General features: G+C 37.6%; 1 pseudogene; it reads right to left on the bottom strand.

The window, feature by feature from the left end:
- Positions 1-388: 388 nt before the first annotated feature.
- On the bottom strand, positions 389-1,189 carry LOC149185115 (uncharacterized; annotated as a pseudogene).
- Positions 1,190-7,462: the final 6,273 nt, after the last annotated feature.

Genomic DNA, 7,462 nt, shown 5'->3' with positions numbered 1-7,462 from the left:
GTAGAGCTGAATTTTGGGGTGTCACCCTACACCCAAAAATTGGAGAAGCTACAACTATACATATAAAGTGGGAAGTTGAAACCCGTGATCTGAAGAGCCTGCTTTCATTTAAATTATTTAAATTTCTTCTTCATGTGGTACCACAAAATTGAATTGTCACAGTTTTCTACCACATATTTGAATTTCCACAGATTTATATGAGAAATTTGTAAATGGAGATTCGCGTCCTCATCATTAAATCGGTGATCAATGTATTAGGTATTAGACTCTATTTCGACTCAAACAACTAGATCGTTGCAATTCTAGGGGTTGGAGAGTTTGACAAAAAACAAATTATGAATGCATGAATCCAGAAAGCATTGACTGTTGAAGAGCAAAAGGCCAGTGTCTAGTTTGGTTGTCCCAGGAAGACAGGAACAAACCTATCAAGCAACGTTTGCATTATGATATTTCCAGGACGTTCCACAACTGAGCTGGGAAGCAAAGAGAATGGGAGGGTGTGAACCTCCAATATCACATTTAACTCTACATTGACATCTACAAACCGCTCCTTGCATTCTGTATTCCATATTATATAATTTCTCGCCTTTGCATAAAATCACTTGTTTTGACTTTCCAATGTTTTGGAGCCTTCGATTATGCAAGAAAGCATTTCCACAATGTAGTCTTCAGGTGTAGTGATCACTCAAAAATCCAAAATAGGAGCAACTTCAAAGTTTAGAAATTCAATTTTCTGCAACATGCACCTATATGTGTTGGGGCCCAAGCATTCAAAGTCTTGTAGTGCGCTTGTGTTTAGCATTGATGTGGTTGCTAATGGATGACTAAAAAATTTGTTTATTGGTTGAGGCATCCCAATGGAGTCTTTGTATACAGGAAGGCTAATTCTTTCACTTCACTTTGCAAATAAATTCGCTTTTCTAATATTTGGTTCTTCTAGTTCTTTTTCCATATTTGATTCTTCCAATTCTACTTTCCACACTTGTATCAATTGCACATTTTTCCTTTGAATGGATAGCATGCAAGTATTAGTCCATCTAAGGCTATGTCCAGCAGCACCCAACACATCCACCGCAGGATATAGAGTTCTTCCCTAGACATAAATTTTGGCTGAAAACATATGAGAAGAGCCTCTTATGTTATTGTTGTTGTAGCTGCAGCACGGGCCTATAAAGGCAGGAAACTGCATTCCTACTAAGGTAAGGTGTATATGTTTAATTTTGAGTGATTTTTGGAATGGATCAAATATTTTTATTTAGGAGTTATAAGGGTGAAGATTGGATTAATTTTGAATAAGGTTGATGATTTTTGGAATGATAAGTTGAAAGTATTTTGAAATTTGGAGCGATAAGGTGTGATTTATAAATCTTTGAAGTGATAAGTGAAGTTTTTTAGAGAAAGTCATTGTTGCACTCCAAAGTAATATTTTACTTTGAGAGAGATTGAGTAAGTGAACATCCAGATTTTGAAGACAATTTGCTTCCAAAGTTTGCAAGTGTGACATTCTCATTGAGAAGTTTCCATGATAAAGTTGTGACATTGAAGAATGATGTACTCCAGTAATTAATAAAATCATAATTTTTGTGGTGCTTGTGTCCTAGATCTACCTGAAATTGAATAAGGAAATCTTAGGTACACCATGTGTAATGAATGCTTGTGCATGACTTGCATTCAGATTATCAAAATTCTCTCTTTGTATTATACTTAAACAACTACATGCACATAAGCAAGCTTAAGTATAAGAATGCTTAATCAAGCTCCTATAATCAAGCTTAAGTACACAAGCACAAAGTGTCACATCATCAACTTGATAAGATGATCTTCCAAGCAAGCACATTTCACATCATGTAATCAAAGGGATCAATTTAAGGATGCTACAAAAGCAAGCATTTCAACCCAAGACAACATCAACACTTTTTGTATCACTTGCAGATAAACATTTTTTAATTGAATTGTACGGGTGCATTCTTGGTTGTAACCGACACCCTAATTTGAATTGTTAAGGTGCATACATTGAGTCAAGTAAGTCTTCAACTGATTCATCAAGATTGAACTTGTCATTTGTCTCTTGGGTGCATTTTCGATAGGTTTCGACACCCTTCCTTTTTTAAAATCAGCACATTCAGTGAGTACATTCAAGAAAGCATAAAGTGTCAATAATCAATCAAGCAAGTTCAAGCAAGCCATCTAGCAAGCAATCATCATCAAATGAGTGTGAATTATAGTATTCTATTCTTCAAGTGAGCATCAAATCAAGCCAATGTTTAACACAAGTGCAATAAGCGATAAATCAAGGGAGCGTGTCATTCAAACAACAAAGCAAGTGAGCGTGTCATTCAAACAACAAAGCAAGCGAGCGTGTCATTCAAAAAACCAAGCAAGAGAGAATGTCAAATTCAAGTGTGAAAGTTCAAAGCATGACATCTACAACAAACGATCTAGTGTGAAGTTGATTGAAGCATTCACAAAGTGTCATTGAAGCATTCAAGCAAAGCGATCGTCATCAAGCAAGTGTGAAATCAAGAGTTCAAGAAATCAAGTTATAAAACTCTAGCAAGTGTTTAAAGCGTCAACAATAAGCAATAGTACAAGCAAGCTTGAATTCAAAGTGAGCAAGCTAACATGGCGACACACATTCAACTGTCCCAAATTATTAAAATTTGATTTTATCATCAGCTGGCGATATGGTGAACCTCAACAAAACAACTCTTGCTGATATCCAAGTGAATCTTCAACATGCACATGAAATGAATGAGTTCCTTCAATTGGAGTTGCAACTACAAAGAATTGAGTTGCTAGAGAAGAGTGATGATTCCAAGTCATTGATCCAACCAACTTAAAGTGTTGAAATGGTTCCTAATCCAGTTCAACTTTCTTCCAAACCAGTCATCAAGCCATGGGAAGAAATCCAAAGTAACAGAAATTGATGAGGCTTAGGATATGTCAAATATGACGCCAAATTGTATATCCCAGATTATTCAAGGCCCATTAAGTTTGTCAGTGCAAGGTTTCTTGCACATATCACATTGGCTAGTTTTGAGAAAGTTGGATACAAACATAAATACACACAAAATGAAGTTGCAATCAAACCAAAATGCCTTCATTGTCAAAGAAAAGGTCACATGGATGTTCAATGTTTTGATCTCCATCTTTGTCACCATTGTGGCAAGAAGAATCATACATCAGAGAATTGTTGCAAACAAGACCAACCTGCCAGATTAAAGATCAATTATGCATGGATTGATCCTTGGGAATGGTTGTCAACAGTAAAACGATTGTATAAGTTTTATAACAGAATTCAATCTCAAATATTGCAGCCAACAGTCATTGAAGATGGTACTCTCATGCATGTAAAAGTAGGAGTACAACAGTGAAAATCTCTCCTTTAAGCTGACAAAGAGGGGAAAATGTCAATGAAATTGATAGTGGTTATCAAACTGAAAGTCTCGACAACATTAGCGAAGAAGCCAGTGAGCATTTTTATCAGTGAGTGAGAATAAACAAATTCGCGAGTGGGCGATTGACAAAAAAGTCAGCAGTGAGAAGTTTTCAAACACACCAAAAGCAACAGTGAGTTGTTTTTCAACGTCATCAGCCAGTGGGTGATCATCATTAGCAGATTTTCCAGTGGGTGTTCTCAACATTTTGTCAGTGGACAAAGGATGTTGATTGAAAGCAAAGGATAGATGGATCCTTTTGTAGCTTGGCACGTGATGAAGTTTTCAAGTGACATTTAGAGATTAATCAGACATGCAGCTAACTAATGGTCTCTTCATATTGCACTTTCTTTAGCATCTAGCTTTGGCGGTTTTTTAGGAAAAAAAATTTTGACGATCAACTTGAGAACTTGGAAGAGGGTTCCTTGTTCTTATTTTGGATTTATCATTGGGGGGGGAGTGTTAGCCTTACTCTCATAATAAAATAATTATAAATCCAAAATTATAATTAAATAAATAAAATCTTGAGAATTAGGAGTTAGTTCCTCAAACGAGGGAGTTAAGTTAGGATGAGAGATTCTCTCTAACTAGTTCTCCTAGATTAGTGTTTTGTTGAGAATGTATCTCAACCAAGTTTGTTAAAGATAGATGCACTATCTTTAGACAACTTTCTCATTTATTTATATGTATCATAAGCATTGGATTATATTGAGAGTATGAGAAATATAATACAGTGAGGCTCTGAGGCCTTTTCTGCCATGTCTGGTTTGGGTATATTTCTGCTATTTCTTTTATGAGTGTTTTAGTTGTTTATTAAATTTCTTTAGACAAAGGCACATGTCTAACTAGAGATTGACTCATACTTTGATGAGTTGATGTGCATAGCCACCAGCCCAGACTTTCCAATCAGTGAAAAAATCATGCACAAGTATGTTGTTGGTCCGGCCATGGATGCGCATGCTTTTAGACGAGTTGGACAGAGGAGCCTGAGCAATGTACTTGTTTGCTAAGGAGGCAAGATTCAAGTTCCAAAAGGATGTCACCTTGGAGTACATGGACACCATTGCGGAATATCGATCGTGGCATCATTTCGCTACTATCGATCATCGAGAGGATGTCGAAGATTTAGACTTCCCACGATCGTCCAAGTCATAGTGATGTTTTGCATGGCTTACTCAAGCCATTTTGTCTCACTTGGGTACATGTGCATTGTAATGTAACGTCTTGTCAAGTGTAAGTTCAAGTGTCGATAGTTGGATGTAATAGTCATAGAGTAGATGAAGAGTCATGAGGGTAAAGAACTATCACAAAGGGGAATGTCAAGAGTCACCCCACCCTTTACTATAAATAGTCCCTCATAAGTCATTGTAAAGGATTTTGGTCAGCCAATATTATATAGGGCTTTTTTAGAGAAAGCTTGGACAATATTGTAATGCGCCTTGGCTTCTCCACTGCACAGAGCTAGTATATCTCTTTGGAGGAGTAGGCAGTTGTGGCTATAACATTCCACTATTGGAACTAGCGGGTGTACATGGATGTATTGTATGACTGGAACTTACACTTCTTAATATAACAGAGCCAACACTTTTTCATGCACATGTTGTTCTTATAGTTGGACTATTCTGGTTGCTGTAGCAATGTATCTTATTTAACTTAAGCATTTGTGTATGAACTATTTTTTATGCAATTGTATGAATCGTCTTGCAGATGTGTTGTTGGTTTGAACATCACTTTGGATTTCTAGCTACCTTTCTTTCCAACCGGTGATGTATCTTTGCTCATGTGTTCCCTTCTAAGCTAAGTATTATTATAGGTTTCCAAGGGGTGCACTCACCTCACTCCCCATGTGTTAGAACCCCTCATGCATATTCCTTGAATCGCCGCAGCTGTCACACACTTACTACCAACAGGGACATCTTACTTGCCTCTGTGCGAAATCATGGTCAAGGCATTACTATACGACCCACTACTGGGACTCCTACACCAAACAGTCTAAGGTCTAATTGTTACCTCTTACCAGGGAGATCCACTAACATGTTGGCGGGTCCAGCACCATCAACACATCTAGTGCCAGAAAGAGGGCCAGATGACAAGAAGTGTCCTCTCAACATGCTTTGAAACTTTACATATCTATCATGGATTCTTGCACTCTTCTCTCTCCACGATGTTTTTCGCATGCCCTATCTATTACCATCACGAGGAAGTTTTTCGATCTCTTGTCCACATACATGTATGATGGTTAAGGTGAAGTGGTGTGAACTGAGTTCTTACATGAATTTCTTTCCATGCTTCAGGAGGAAGATGGATGTTCTAACAAACAGTCCAGTTTGCTTCTTTCATACACACTTTGCAAATCTCCACATCGATGGTTGTGCAACTTGTCAGCTGAGAGCGTGCACTCATTTGAGCACTTATGTGATCTCATTGAAGACACTTTCTATCATTTTGATCCAGAACATCTTGACCAAAAACTATTACAAAAATGGAAGGCTCTGCATGAATCGCCTATGGATTTTTGGCAACAGTTCCATCATTTGTAGTTTCAAGCTCCAAAGAATCAGATGAAATTTTTCCATCTGTTAGAGTCGGTCTGGTCATCCCTCCATCAGAGATAAAAACTCTTTTTGCATTTCATTTTTAGGTGTCTCGCTCGTTTCACTCAGTTGCATTCCGCTAGGGGCATGCCATAAACTCTGTCGGAAGGGCTTTTGTCATTCATCCCCCTCATGCTTTGCACTGCTGGCTCAGGTCTATTCATCAAAATCAAGTTTTCATGTCTTTTGATCAGTAAGAGTTATTTTCAGTCACTAGGTCTAGGGTTTCACAAAATGTGTCTTCATTATGTCCAATAAAGTCAGTAGGCCAGAGGGAGGTTCTTTGAAAGTTGTCATTTAAAGATTTTCATCATCATATGGATGGATTATGACTCTTCTTCAAAACTATGTTTTGAAGAAAAGTCAAACATTTTGCCCTTTTGTAATAATTTTCAAAGTTTTCAGTTCTTGAATTCTTCAAGCACAACCCTGGTCTCCTTTGCCAAATTCCATGTCAGCTATTCCTGCAAAACATTGCCAAGAATTTCATCATTTCAACCAAAAAATCAAGGAGGAAACAAAAAAACAGAGTTGTATTAATTGTGAAAAAGTGCCAATTTCAAAATATTACAAAAATGGGTTTTGAAGAACCTAAAATCAAATCAATGTCTTTATAAAGGCTTTTCCATGAATATCAATGTTATTCTACATGCCAAGGTCAAAGAGAAGCATTTCAAAGTGAATTGGGTGAGCAAGTGCATGTTTTGGGGTGAAATTGCTTGCAACTAGCCGGTGCGACGCACTAGGAGAAATTGCCCAGTGTTATTCTGAACGGGCGCGGTGCATTGGGAGCACGCAGTGCACTGGGTTCTTGGCACGACGCATACAGTCCACAACCTGAATTTGCTTGAAATTTCTCCAAGTTTCTCATTCCTTGCGTGGATTTTCCAGGTAGAGCCTTCTTCTTGATGTTGCATCAAATTTTGTGATAAGTGATGGTGGTTTATGGGTGATAATAGTTGAAACAAAAATCCAAACCCTACATCTAAAGTGCCTTCAAAGGAAGATTGATGTGGGTTCTTAAATCTTTGATTTGTCACCAAGGACTCTCCTCCTTCCCCATTTCTCCCTTGTTTCATCATTTCCTACCCCCCCCACTAAGCTCATTAATCCTACATTTTCTTTCCTACCTTCAAATCCCAAAACCCTAAAACCCTAGCCCTTATAAAAATTTCCTAACCCTATAAATAAATCCCCTCAAACCCCCCTCCTTTCCCTAATCAAATTTATTCTAATATTCCCTAATCCCTTACTGTTTTCCCCTTCCTAACATTCCCTTGTTGCATTTTTTCCCCTTGGTGGCAAAATCCAACTATATTGCATTACAACACAGTAGTTTCATGCATCATTAAAGAGCAGTCCAAGCACAGTTCATATACAACAACATCTTTTCTTCAAGGTATTTTGTACATCAGTCATGGCATCTGAGCA

This window comes from Pinus tabuliformis, chromosome 3_2, assembly GCF_031772625.1.
Source record: "Pinus tabuliformis cultivar Carrire ecotype Pingquan chromosome 3_2, CPIR1, whole genome shotgun sequence".
Classification (NCBI taxonomy): Eukaryota; Viridiplantae; Streptophyta; class Pinopsida; order Pinales; family Pinaceae; genus Pinus; species Pinus tabuliformis.
This window is presented reverse-complemented; position numbering and strand designations above follow the sequence as displayed.